Genomic DNA, 15,342 nt, shown 5'->3' on the forward strand with positions numbered 1-15,342 from the left:
ATAAACGTCCAGTATTGTTATTGTTATGTTTCGCCTGACTAATGTTGACAATTCGATTCATATATTACTTTGACGTTCCCGTATATCTTATCTAATGCCATTACGATTATGTGACTTATGATCAATGCCTCTACCAGATATTGTCAACGCGTCAACGTTTCATGCAGTTTACCGTATACTTGTACATCCAATATTGTCACTATTCTTAAAAAGCGCTTTTGAGGACAAAAGCTCCACGACGTTCAGGGGTGTTGTCATAGACTAAATCATTTCAATAAGTTTCCTTAAAACTTCATTTATTCAAACAATCTATTTGTTTCAATCTAAGTCCAAAGTGCACCGAAATTCTATCCCCTTTGTCTATGCAATGTATTCGGCAAACATTCGGTGTATCCCCTCTTATCATAAACCCCCCTCCGGGCAGGACCCTTAATTCTCAAACGCTATCAATACATGTCAATTAACACCTCCATACGTCGGCGAATCTTACGTATGTACATGTGCATGGGCCTGTGATCTTACACAATGTGACGTAATGGCCCTGTGTATAAAAACCTGACTGATATGGTCAGTCGACAGACCAACCGGCGAGACCATCCAGCGAGACCATCCAGCGAGACCAACCAGCAAGACCAACCATGGAGTCTAGATCATCGACAGAAGTGGGCGGATTGTGCGGGTAGTCGGGGTGTCGGCCAAGGCCGTCGCCCCACCTACGACTACGTCGACGACGAAGAATCGCCGTCGGACTTCTGAATGTGTGTAAGTGACAGAGCGGGTCTCCACATCGGGATCATTGGCCATTCAGTCCCGATGTGCGTTCTGTCACATGTTTACCACTGTATTTACCATTTTGACCATCCTTCGACCAAACAGTAATAAAATATGGCTGCTGCTGTCTTCATCTCTACCGCTGACTCTTGCCTGTCTTCCCTGTCTCTAGTCCACCATCCTAAACTACCACCCGAGAGCGACCACGACGACCGCTCTTGGACAGATGGTGGAGAAATATCCGGGTAGCGTGAGTTTGCTGTGACTCACGCACGATTCCCCTACCCTAACTCGCAGCAAAGCAACCGGTAGTTTAGAGATGGTGGTTGACAAGAGCAGCGTCAACGTCGGGTGCCATCTTGGCGGAAGAACGAAGACATCAGACAGTCAGCCGACCCGACAGTCATCAGCGAAACAGCAGCTCATAGCCGGCAAACCTCAGCACTTCCAGCAATGTCATCGACAGCAACAACCAGACCCAGCAAAGTCATATTATCGAGTGAGTACAACAACTTTCAACACCACTCTTCAAGATCATGTCATCAAGACTCAAGATTCTTCATCATGTGCTTCACATTGTGTTCGTGTGACAATTTATGTGAACTTTTCTTCGAACTTTCTCACAACTTTTGTGTTTATATGTTTCCCTCGGACATTCTTGTACATGTCAGGTATGTCAATCTTCTCCAGCCATTGTTTCATATGTATTTATATGTGTCATATTTTTCATCTACTGAGTACTTATTGCTATCTGTATGTGATGTTATGAGGCGTACATCTTTATTAGATTAAGTTTTTGAAGTCGGTTAGGCTCTTACTTTACTACACATCCTTGCATATACACATTTAATGCAGATCAACGCTATCTGCGGGTTCCGAGTCGTCCCACTCAAATCAGACTCCCGGTTTCAAGGATTTTTCTAGCAATTTGTTCCTCTATAACTATTACTATAGACAATAGCTTATAACGAGTTGTGCAATACCCTAATTACTCTTTGTGAAAAACGTCTAAAACTTTTCATGTGGTAATAGCTGTCGTAGAAGTAAAATAAGCTATGTCTCTCCAAACTTATTTGATGGAGACTGTTTATCCAGTCTACATCCTACTTCGTTTTGCCAACGTGTTTTTGTGCCTAGTTATGATACCGGCGAAAATTTAGTATCCATGTGCATAATACTTTCTACGGTAACTGGCACACAATATACAATTCGCTGAAATATCTATGAGCCAATTTCACTTGAATTAATTTTTCATCAACTTTCGGTTTAGACTTTTGAAGTTGGTTAGGTTTATTTTTTTTCTCATGTCAATTCTACTTTTAGTGCAGATCACATCTACATCTGCTAGCCTTGTCGAGTCTAGGCTCACCAATATAAGACTCCCAATTTCAAAGATCTTACTGTTGTCATGAAAATATTACATTCAAATGCAAACGACGACGCATTACGCACATTCTGTTTTTGTTCCTGTAAGTCATACGTGTACTTATCAGTCAGGTATTCCGACTGTATGGTCGACCGTGAGCAGGATTTTGCCGCTCGGTGAAAACGTCCAATGTTTTATTTGTACGAGCTGGATAGCCGCTCACCTGTGTTTTTGTACGAGCTGGATAACCGCTCGCTTGTGTTTTTGTACGAGCTGGAATCTCCGCTCACCTGTATTTTGTGTATAAACGTCCAGTATTGTTATTGTTATGTTTCGCCTGACTAATGTTGACAATTCGATTCATATATTACTTTGACGTTCCCGTATATCTTATCTAATGCCATTACGATTATGTGACTTATGATCAATGCCTCTACCAGATATTGTCAACGCGTCAACGTTTCATGCAGTTTACCGTATACTTGTACATCCAATATTGTCACTATTCTTAAAAAGCGCTTTTGAGGACAAAAGCTCCACGACGTTCAGGGGTGTTGTCATAGACTAAATCATTTCAATAAGTTTCCTTAAAACTTCATTTATTCAAACAATCTATTTGTTTCAATCTAAGTCCAAAGTGCACCGAAATTCTATCCCCTTTGTCTATGCAATGTATTCGGCAAACATTCGGTGTATCCCCTCTTATCATAAACCCCCCTCCGGGCAGGACCCTTAATTCTCAAACGCTATCAATACATGTCAATTAACACCTCCATACGTCGGCGAATCTTACGTATGTACATGTGCATGGGCCTGTGATCTTACACAATGTGACGTAATGGCCCTGTGTATAAAAACCTGACTGATATGGTCAGTCGACAGACCAACCGGCGAGACCATCCAGCGAGACCATCCAGCGAGACCAACCAGCAAGACCAACCATGGAGTCTAGATCATCGACAGAAGTGGGCGGATTGTGCGGGTAGTCGGGGTGTCGGCCAAGGCCGTCGCCCCACCTACGACTACGTCGACGACGAAGAATCGCCGTCGGACTTCTGAATGTGTGTAAGTGACAGAGCGGGTCTCCACATCGGGATCATTGGCCATTCAGTCCCGATGTGCGTTCTGTCACATGTTTACCACTGTATTTACCATTTTGACCATCCTTCGACCAAACAGTAATAAAATATGGCTGCTGCTGTCTTCATCTCTACCGCTGACTCTTGCCTGTCTTCCCTGTCTCTAGTCCACCATCCTAAACTACCACCCGAGAGCGACCACGACGACCGCTCTTGGACAATACCAAGGACAAGGTGATAAGCAAGTTCTTGAACACTATATATAGTATCTTCTTTAAGTCTCTGTTTGATTTTGTCGAAGTTTCCCTTGGTTCCGGACCTGCTTTCTATTTCGTGGGTTCAAGATGCTTTGGAATGTGCCGCAAACGAATGGATCACTTACTAAATCGCGATACGTTGCGGAAGGGCCTTTGGTGGATTCCCTGGCCTTTGCGAGGACAGACAAAACAGTTCTGCGATGTTCCTGATTCCCGTGTACTCTGTTACCACGGGGCTTGGGCTTGTATGCAAAATGGTCTCCTTTGTAATACACTAGAACCAAATGGGTGATGTCTGGGTGGCGGAATTCCTGTTTTGTGAATGGTGGTGGGACTTCTTCAGAATCTACTGAAAAATAATATTTCTTGAGTATTTGCTTGCCTGCTTCATCAGTGGCCTGTGGTAATTTGAACCAGTTGTAAACTCTAATTATGATCTGAAAACTTACACTTTTTGTTGGGGTCACCACCTGTAGAGAACAGGTACACTTCCGTACACTTTGGTCTGCATGGTAGAAAGAATGTGATTCGCTCTTGCACTGGATGTTCTGAAAAGTATTTAAAAAATATTTCAGACATGTCAGGGACAACTGAATGTGTCTGGCAGAGGGAGGTATATGTAGGGAATGATATTATGGTTGTGCAGAACGTGTCTCACCTAAAATAGAGAGGACGTCATGGGGTGTGGGTTCGGTATGAGATATTTATGAGATATACAGGCACATGACTGCCGCCGTAAAGCATCGAGGAATCCTGAAAAAGTAATGACACATACACGCTAATAATTACTATATTTCACAGTTATAGAAAAAAATGCATGCTACTTTATGTGTTGGCTGGTATGTGAAGAAGGGTGTTGCTCACTGGCGGCGGGGCGTGAAGCGGATGTCAGGTGGGTCTGGAACAACGAAGACGGGGTTTACAGTTCATAAAGGGAGTTTTGGAAGCTGGTATGTGAAGGAGAATACTGTTAGCTTAGGTGTTGCAAGTATCTTACCTTCACTGGCTGCTTACTGGCGGCGGGGCGCGAAACAGCTGTCAGGTGGGTCTGGAACACCTTGTCAGTCATCTTATTCTTCACTGCTGCCCGTACAAGGGGTGGGAAGTGAACCTGTAGTATATTGTGATGTTTAGATGGGTACAAAAACAACAACGAGTTATGAAGTTCTATATATTGTATACGATTGTTCTATGTTTACCTCAGAACCGATATCCAGTAAGGGTGTGACGCCAATAGGTGTTTCTTCGCAAGCTTGTTCGTAAGTCACTCTCGACGTAGTCGATGGTGCAGTGTGAGATGACAACGGTACTTTAGTGGGATTTTTCAACGAGTGCGTACACTGGACAAAAGGAACAATCGGTTGGAAATGGCATTACTATCTTGAACAGAGTAATTTATGTTCAGATTGCTATGCTTATTAAACAGAAATATACGTAAGAGAACGGGTGATATAATTTATAAGGTTTGACGTTGGATTTGTATGTCAGCTGTTCATGTCAGTAGAACACACCTGTGAGTATAGAAGGCAAGCAGACGGTAAATGAAGGTTCTGCATCAAACCGGAGTTTTGACCCAATGACACATTAATGAAGTAAGTATTGAATTAATGCACAGATGATATCTGAAGCCAGCTGCTTCTGTCCTGCTGGCCTCAAATGAAGCCCGTCGCAGGCAATGAACTCCTGCCTTACTCTCCCGAAAGACCCAAAGTTAGGGTGGCCGACATAGGTCAATCCATTCTCACCACAGAGGTGTTTCAATCTCTCCTTGAGGGTGTAAGCCTTCTCGTTGAGGGCAAGATGATTTCCACGGCCCTGTCGCCATCTATTCCGGCATCTTGGGGTGACACCGGAAAGGAGCAACACATCTCTGTGAAATATAGTATACAAAACATTATGTGCACCCATCTTCAAACCACCCGCTGAAATCCGAAATATCGAATTTATCTCAGTAACTAACCTGTAGTCGGACGATGTCTTGTCCTTTTAGACCTTACTTTGCAACCGCTTGTATAAGTAAATGTCAGATTAAACAGTTCTTATTCATAAAAACATAATAGGCATTCAAATACCATTTTTTAAACAGATGCATAAAACTAGATGAAATACCCTGGGTTCCGTTTCCTTATAATGTCAACCAGTTTCGAAAAGTTGACCAAGACCTGTCCAGGCGTCCTAGGAATGTACGCCAGGTCATTAATCTCTGCGTGGACGATGAAGAACTGGAAACAATTACTTTAGAAATGAATCCATGTGGGCGATCAAAATATAATATGCGCTTTGTAGCATGCAATATCCAATGATATATTACGACTACGCGTGTGAAATAATCCTCATTCTGTGCAAAATCCTACATTCTTCATTTGTTTCCCACCTTAAAGTGCTCCCACAAGAGATCGGGAATGTCAGCCACCTTGGCTCCGGACAGAGACCTTGTCACGATCCCTCCTTTCTATGTACAACGTCCAACATACTTCCACAAAGAGTCGCCAACAAGTAATACAGACATTTTCAGATCAGATGATTTGAAAACAGGCTGATACTGCCCAGCTCGGCCAGTTTTATAGAGATACATTTGGAGAAAGGTACGTGAGACACTGAAGGTTTATGAAAACATACTTCTCCCACGGCCCTCTTTAATGTTTTTATTGTCTGTATGTGTGTTCAGGAAAACAAGTTTATCAGAATGGCTGGAAGTTTACAACATCCGGAAACAGCATCTCCGAGTTGCCTTTGTGTTGCAAAGCACATGCAGTGAAAACAAATTTCTCCTGGTCCGGAGCTGGACAACCTAGAGACATATTGGATGTGTTTTCATAGTTTCGTATGTTCAAATACGAACCAATAATGTTCACCAATTCCGTAAGATGTCTCGTGTTAGCTAATATCGTCGGATACGTATTAAGTTTCTGATATGTATAAATCATGCCATGAATAGCCTCACCCGTCTGTCTGCATCTGTGATAGTATTCATTGATGTCTATGCTGTAGAAAATGTGCGGAAAACCTTCTATATTCTTCACCACTGAAAAAAAACCCAAGCCTTTCAAGCGTTTCATGTCATATAACTGGGTGTAATATCTTCTACTATTTGTTCAGTTTATTATATGTGTACATGTTTATAAATATATAATGAAACAAATGTCTCATTTTAGTAGTTGTAATTTAGTCAGTTATTGTGAAAAACGTTATAAAGAAACGGTGGAGTAATCAATAACTCTGAAGGCCCCTGACAGGTAATTAAGGGCAAAAGTATGTTGACTGAATCACAACACCTAGCTGATTGCAATTAGACAAGGGTAATTAAGCAAGCTGGATGCAGGTGTAATTAACAGGTCCACCAAGTTCATTAGCCCGCGTGCAGTTCAGACCAAACACTGGGCGTCACTTTAAGCAAGGTGTTTGCTTCAAATACTCCTTTTTGAGACTCTATAAAGAACTAGTTAGGTAGATATAATACTATTCTATGGATGTAAACATTAACCAGTATACGTGTGGGGTTTAATCTTGAGAGAACGGGCCGAGTCGGGTTCTCTTTAAACAACGTGTTTGTTTCCAATACAACGCTATGAAACCCTATAGGGCGATATGTAGGTAGATATGACACTAATCTATGGACAAAAATAGAATTTATTATACATCTATGGAGCGTAAGATGCTTTAAATTTGACGGCCAGAGAAAATCCTGACCAAACGCTCGTGGAGAGTGTCTTTGTTGAGAATATATATGGAAGAGACCGCAGCACTTTGAGCAACGTTTCTTCCATCAAATACTTCGCTTTTAGACTCTAGAGAGGATTAGTTAAGTAGATATAATACTACTGTATGTATATGAACACTAATCAGTATCCATGCGTGGGGTTTGAGCTGTTTTTAAGTGCTAGGGCCAAGTCGGGCCGAACAGAGACTTAGCACTTTTGATCGAGGCTATGTTGAGAATGGAGAGCGAAAAGGGCTTCACTTTAAGGGACCGGTTATCTTTACATGTTGCATTTTGTAAGATAAAAAGGTGATATTTAGGTACACGTAGATCTAATCTATGGATTTAATTACAATTCAAGATACATGGGTTATGTTTAAGCTGCTTTAGAGAGCTCTGGCTCCGGAATCCGGGTAGCCCGGGCCAAGTCGGGCAGAACAGAGACTTAACTCTTTTGATTGAGGCTATGTTGAGAATGAAGTGAGAACAGGGCTTCACTTTTAACTGGCCAGTTTTCTTTACATGTTGCAGCTGATAACATTATGAAGTAGTATTTAGGTAGATATGATACCACGCTAAGGATTTAAATACATTTCTACATACATGAGTTAGGTTTAAGTTGCCTTTGAGAGCTCGGGCCAAGTCGGACCGAATGCTTGTGATACTGTGTCTTTGTTGAGAATGTATAGAAAATAGGGTTCACTTTAAGCAACGTGTTTGTTTCAAATACAACGCTTTGAAACTCCGTAAAGCCGTATTTAGGTAGATATGATACTAAACTATGGATTTAAATAGAATTTAAGATACATCTGTGAGGTGTTAAGTGTTTTTGAGAGGTCGGGTCAAGTCGGGCCGAACAGAGACTTGACACTTTTGGTCGAGACTATGTTTGAAAGACAGGTAATTCACTTTAAGGGACCGGTTATCTTTACATGTTGCATTTTGTAACACTACAATGTGATATTTAGGTAGATATGATACCAATCTATGGATTTAAATATACTTCAAGATACATGAGAGATGAAAGATGCTTCTGATGGAACGTGCATGCAAAGCCGGACCGAACGCTTGTGACACAGTGTGTATGTTGAGACTGTATAGAAAAGAGCGCTGCGCGTTGAGGAAACGTGTTTGCACATGCTCTGCTAAGTGTTATTTAGGTAGATATTATTGCATTTTGTCTGTCATATGTACTAGTAAATTGAAGCATTTGCATACTCGCAGGCTATTGAATTTTTGCTGGATTTATGCTTTTTAGAATACAGTGGCAACACATACGATTTTTGCGCGTGCGAATGCATTTTTCCTTTTTTATCCCTTTTAACACATTACAAAATGGTGTGATTTAATATATGTCTTTTAACACATATCAGATGGCGAAATGTATCGCTTGAAACGGCAAGAGCTGCCTAGAGTTATCCCCCTTCCTACACCACGTTTCTCTGTTCACCGCTTGACAAAGGGCGCGTACGCAACGTCAACACAACCATTATTATAAGCGAAATACGTCAAGCACGTGTACTTCCAAGATGTCGAGTCTTGATGAGGATGACAGTTCACGTTAGTGAGTATGTATGGTGGATTAAATCTAAATATAGTAAACGACAATGCTTTAAAAATTGGCTAAAGTAACGTCTCAGAATAAGTACTGATGCAATTACAACTTATTCTCTGTGCTAAACGTTCCGTTACTATAAATGCTTTCCAAATGTAACCAATACAAAACACAGATATATTCATATACCATCACTTAAAGGTCACATGCAACCAAAAATTCAAACATAATTAAAACACAGTTATCACTTATTCATGACATATAATATACATTGCTGCTTTTAAAAAAACCCAAATAAACACAATTATAAGCGTACAATAGCGATTCAAAAGTGCAATATTTTGTACTTGGGCTTACTTCCCCTGAAACGAAGCCCTCGGGAGACCGAACCCAGTCATAGCGGGTGGATATGCACTGAAGTGTAACGACGGCTTCCGATTGGCTGTTTCATTTGCTGATATGCTGAGGGTTCATTGTGTGTACAGAAAGATGATCTGTTTGATAGGCATTTTAGAAGTATAGCCAGTCACAAGAAAGTAAGATTCTTTATGGATAACAACTTCTTTTTGTGTACTTGATGCGTCGTTTCAGTATGGAATCATATACTGTTGTCAAACAAAATCATATACACGAAAAGAAGTCGTTATCCATGAAGAATGTATATAGAGATGTTGGGTTTGGAAAATACATGTTCCCTGAATTTGCGCTCGATCCAATAAAAAATCATGTCAGTAGAGATGGTAAACTACTGCGTGGCTGGAATCTGTCATTCGTCCAAGTACAAAGCAGGACTTGAAACTGACAACAGTTTGCACCAGTTTCCGTCAGATCCAGTCATCCGAAAAAAATGAATGCAGTTTGTTTGCAACCCACAGACATAAAAACATGTCATGTGTATCACACGTGCCTAATTACATAATGTGGCACACACGGGACTCGGGTGCACGAGTCATAAATCAACTTATTTTCTTTATGTCGTTATGCTAGGTGTTAAGTTCAAATCGCACGTGGTCAATGATTGAAGCTGTGTATTGCATGTTGTCTTTAGCAGACAGGCAGGCAGACATATAGGTGTGAATAAACCAGACACTGAGCTTTCTCTGTGACAGGGACTGCTTACCACACATCAACAAGTTGTTTTACGTAACGAGTAGATTATTTACTTGTTTGTGTACACAACCAAGATTAGACTACTGCTCACGACCTCAGACGCTGGGCATGCATACTGTTTCAAGCTCAGCGAACCTATTCACTGCACATGCGTTATGGACGCTGCGCAGCACAGCTGATGAAACCAGTTTTCCCCCCAGCGCTGGCGGGAATTTAGTGAAACGTTTGAACTCCGATTTCGCGGGCTTTTTTTTCATCGCGTTTTTTCAACTTTATAGGTTGAATTGGCATTTTTTATGATTTGTTTCGGTAAGTGCATACCGAAAGGTACCAGAATCTGCAAAGTTGTGTTTTACGTTGCATGTGACCTTTAAATGATTAATGCCTAAACTATTTTGAGTATCCAGTTAGAAACAAGTGTTTACACTGCAGTGATGGATCAAGTCAAGCACGCTCACGACGTTACCCCAAGTCCTCCACCCCGAGGAGCTGGCAGGAGGGATGGAACCCTGCACAGGTCACACCTATATCATCCGACATATACCGGGTTCATTACATCGGCTGGGATTCCAAGTATGATGAGATAAAAAAGAAAAAGGATCTATGCGCGTGCCCGTCTTTCTTCACAGATCCGGGTTTTCAGCGGAATCCGAAGATAGAGCTAAAGGAAACACTTGTGCCTACAGTTCGACAAGACTCAAAAGTACGAGTCACGCTTCAAATCTCAGATGAGGATTTCAACCTCCTAGCTACCAATGGACGACCATACAAGCAGAACAGATCCAAAACTATTTACACTATCCGGTGGCGATCTGACTTCAATCGTTTGATGGGGATAGGGTGGGACAATCGGATACTGAATGGAAATGGGGACAATATTTACATTAAAACTGAAACCGTCCGTTTTCACAAAAAAACCCACCAAACACCGAAACCGCTCGCAGATGATATCGTTTTCCTGACCAGAAGGTTTTTATCCCAAGACCCCAAGTCTTGTGCTTGTCTTTCGTCAAAGTTGCAGGCAACATATCGCACTTTGACGTACTTCTGAATAGTGACTGGATGTAGGAATAAGGGTCACAATGGTCATTGTGTCTAAGGGGATTCGTGAAATTAACTGTTTACTGAAAACCGTTTCTCCCGACCCGGACGATGTAGCCACAAAGACTGAAATGTGGTGCAATAACTTCGCCAAGACGTTTCAATGTAGAGATGTAACACCCCACATGCATAATCTGAGATACCAAGTTCCTCAGCTCTTGAGATTACATGACGGTATTGTTCGTTTCAGTCAGCAGAGTCTCGAGAAGCTCAATGACAGCATAACCAAGCGCTTCTTCTCAGCCTCTAACCACAAGGGTCTTGACTCTTGGCAACAAGTGATGCGCAAACAAAACAGATTATTGGAACTTTCATCAGAGCGTCGCCGACCAAGAGCATACAAGCTACAGAAACGCGTGGAGGTAGCGAACGCTCTTAACTGCGACCGGTCAAAATCAGGACGTTATTTCTTCAGGTTGACCAGTTAATGAATGGTTAACGTTTTGGTAACATTTTTAAGCTACACTTCCCAAGATTTGCCGCCTCACTGTAGTAGTTTAGCGGTTTAGTTTCTTTTACGTATATGCATCTGTACTCAGAACTGACTTGAGTAGTAACGGAGGTGATTACTTATGAGTTACGATATTGGATGTATGGATAAATCTCTAGCAGAGTGTTCAGACTTTATCATTTGTAAAGTTCATTTCCGTACATGATTACTTCTGTTGTATCACCATTACTATTGGAAATTAAAGACATAATCATTAAAGGCGTTCCTTGTTATATTGTGCTCAATGCAGGATGAAGTGATCAATTTCTTAGGGACCAGATTCATACAACACCGTTTGATGATAACACGATTTAGAATTAAAATTTACGTATGTTATTTCTGTAATCTATATCTTATTAGAATGAATTCGTGTGAGAAATAATGTAAAGATCTTAAATGTGTTTTTGGAATAGGACCTTGGCCTATTAGTTTCAAGACTGCAAGCTCAAAACTTCTTGTTCTGAAATAACTGTGCCTTATTTTTTATAAACTCAAAACTACGTAAGTTTTATCAAATTAAATTCTGGAAACATTTTTCCACAAATATTTTAAAGTTGTGTGGATGAATAATTTAGATGTAATACGTCCAATTCTAAATATAAATATTTTTTATATGTGTGAAAACACCTGTTTAGGGGCAGAGGAGTAATGTAAATATAGGTTCATATGCATTAAAGGGAGACAACCCATATTTATCAAAGAAATTTGGCCATATGTATAATAATATTTTTAATGTCACAGTTGTCCACTGGCTCTCGCCAATGCCCGCTCCTCTTTAACATAAACATCCTCTGCTGATTCAGCATGAGACAATAAAGGCTAATTAGGAAACCCCAACTGTATCAATTTAGGAAAGAAAAGCTGTAAAACACTGTCACTTCCTGCCCAGAACCCCAGGATGTCACGCCTCAGAAATAAGTAACCTTCTCACACAGACATATCAAGGACAACGCACAACAAGAAGACAATGTCTTTCCTCTGGGACTCTCGGTATGTTATCAGTGTTGGGTTTTCATCATTAACTATACATTTTCAACCAAACCATACTTGGAATTCTAGCTAGCCAAATACGCAGATTTCGTTTTAATATTCTGCAATCCATTTTTAGTAGTACCCGGTGGCCCGGCCCGACCCGACTTTTCTTGGCCCGACTTTTAGGCCACCCCTGGGAACACGCATATTTATAGCTCCCGTTCCGACAACATCCCTGTCTGCCACAGGAACCGGATATCTCACTATAGGTTAAACATAGACCATAGATCTAAACACACGTCATATGTATTTTAAAAGAGTAAAGGAGCAGCAGCTGCCATATTGGGTCGTCGTGCCGACATCCACTCTTTCCGAAAAGCTGAAATGTACGCTAAGAATTCGGTGACATTCGAAACTATGCACACGTACCTCTCAATTATACAGTTCCCCACACATCCTCCCTGATTTCCACGACATAACACCCATTTTATTAACTTCAATACTTCCTCAAACTCGAAAACCAAGGAGTTTCGGTTCCTTGCAATGTCATCCATTTCGTTTGCAGGTTTTTTCAGATTTGCTGAAGTTGTTAGTATAAGAAGGTCAGATGTAAATTTCTGTGATGGGTACATGAGCATTTTTATAGAAAAATGCAAGACTGATGTATATAGAGACGGTAAATACGAGGGGATATCAAAATGTTTTGAGCCTTGCATATTTATACTTGACAAATAGTAATGGGCAGGGCACCTAACGTATATTAGAGTCCTAGCTATATATTCCCGGTAGGATCACATAGCTGGATGCATTTCTTCAATGACAGTGCCTTGTAGAAGAGATATACCCCCTAGTGAATGTGAAAAATGGACAAGGTTGAATATAGAGCAGTTACAAAGTTTCTTGTCGTGGTGGGCAACACGGCCAAGCAGGTTGAAGAGCGACTCACTACTGTTATGTAACATCATCCAATCATATATCATATAAATATAGCTCTGCACCCCATTCTCATTCACCTGATGAAGGAGTAAGCAGTAACTCCGAAACTTTGTGTACTCATACTAAAGAAGTTGATATCTATAAAAATCTTCATTCTTAGTAAAGGTGTTATCCACATCGACTACTTGCCTCATGATACGATAATGAATGGAGAGTAATATGCTAACCTTCTGAAGCAGCTACGCCAGTCCATTAAAGAGAAGCGGCAAGGAAAGATCCGGCGAGGGATTCTTCTTCACCAGGACAATGCGTCAGTCGACACCAGTCAAGCTGCAAAGCCCTTAGCGACTTCCACCTCTTTCCTCGACTGAAAAAACACACCCGGGGCCAGGAATTTCAGGATGATGATGAGCTTATCGCTGCTGTGGAGGGTTTTTAGGGGACCAAGATGTGGAGTTCTTCAGATCAGGAATCAGCAACTGGCAAACCGGATGGGAGAAGTGTGTGAAGTTGGAAGGGGACTATGTTGAAAAATAAAGCAGTATGAATTCCAAAATCTTGCTTTTTCAGGGCGAGGCTCAAAACCTTTTGATATCCTCTCGTATGTCTTAATTTCAGCTTCTGGATCCGAACTCTTTCCTGTTGCTATGCTTAGGCGTTACATAGTGAAAGCTGGAATTTGTGAGTATTCGCAGGAATACCTATTCAGAAAGTTACGTTTTTGTAGAAAACGTGGATGCCACATTCTGAGGGGAGACACGCATATTTCATATTCCAGAGCCAGAAAGATATTTATTGAAGAATTCAAACTTGTAGGGGACGGTGTTAAGACAACAGTTTCATAAGAACTAAGATTTTTCCTAAGTCCAAACTTAAGGGTTTTTTTCAGACTTAACTCCTTTCATGAATACCGCCCCCGGTGGCGCTACTACTGCTGCCAGTGCTGGTGTACCAGACCGTTTGTTCAAAAGAGATGGCCGTTGGGGCTCTGAGAATGCAAAAGATGGATATGTCAAAGATAATGTAAAAGAACTGTTGAGTGTTACATCGTTGTTGGGCTTGTGAGAATAAAATGTCGGAAAACATCTACCCGTTCTCTTAATTTCGAGCTGCGGTAGACATAACCCACGTTGTGTGTTTGTTATACAATTATATATGTTATACAAAATATTTTATGTTCGGTTGATCGAAGAGAATTACAACATAACATACAATTATGTGTGATTAATGTATCGAGAGCACAGTAAGCTAGAGGAGATGATAAAGCGTATCTTTATCGCGCCATGTCGAGTTTACCACGGTCTTTGTTATATTACGGTGTAAGTTGACTGTGGTAGCCGGAAGTGACGATAGCTTACAAATATATACCAGTATATAATACGCGTGCAGTATGTGAAGTCTGTCTCACATGTCCTGCTTGGAATATTCTCAAAAGCGTAGTTAAACCATTTACTCACCTTTGGTGACGATCAGATAAAACGGCCCACCAGCCTCACAACGCAGTAAATAGTCTTCTCGGAACGCAAACCGAAAGTTGAAATTAAGAAAGGCGTGTGTTCTGATTGCACCGTGGTGATAAATGTCCATTACAAATTTGTATACACAGCTGACGTAAGCATCACGCGATCAATGTTATTCATTCAGTCCATGAGAATTTTTCCCCGACGTTCGCCTCATAACAGTCAGTCCCTCAGTCTCTGAACCACATTATTTCCCTTCCGTCCAACCATTTCTGCAATGCTAAAGCCCAAAATGAACCAGTTTAGATTTCCACGGGTTCAAGTTCTGAATCTCCCATATAACTATATCAGTTCAGAGTTATTTGTTTCTGTCTGTGAGGCTGACTACCAGGATATGTGGGCAGCCATGGTGACATACATGTTATTTTATCCCAGTGGCGAAGATAGATGTCAATCACTGGATTGCCTGGTCTTGTCTTGATGACTGACAGATCGCCTTAAAACATCTGGCATGCTGCAGTGTTAAACTATAAACAGCACAGAAT

General features: G+C 41.1%; 1 protein-coding gene across 1 annotated transcript in view; it reads right to left on the reverse strand.

Moving 5' to 3' along the window:
* LOC137268881 (uncharacterized) overlaps nt 1-14,867 on the reverse strand; it is a 52,484-nt gene extending 37,617 nt beyond the window's left edge. Inside the window, exon 1 of the mRNA XM_067803470.1 lies at nt 14,795-14,867. The gene's annotated coding sequence lies outside the window, so the exon portion shown is untranslated. The remainder of the gene's footprint in view (nt 1-14,794) is intronic.
* Between the last annotated feature and the right edge of the window lie 475 nt (nt 14,868-15,342).

Source organism: Haliotis asinina, chromosome 16 (genome assembly GCF_037392515.1).
Source record: "Haliotis asinina isolate JCU_RB_2024 chromosome 16, JCU_Hal_asi_v2, whole genome shotgun sequence".
In the NCBI taxonomy this organism is placed as follows: domain Eukaryota; kingdom Metazoa; phylum Mollusca; class Gastropoda; order Lepetellida; family Haliotidae; genus Haliotis; species Haliotis asinina.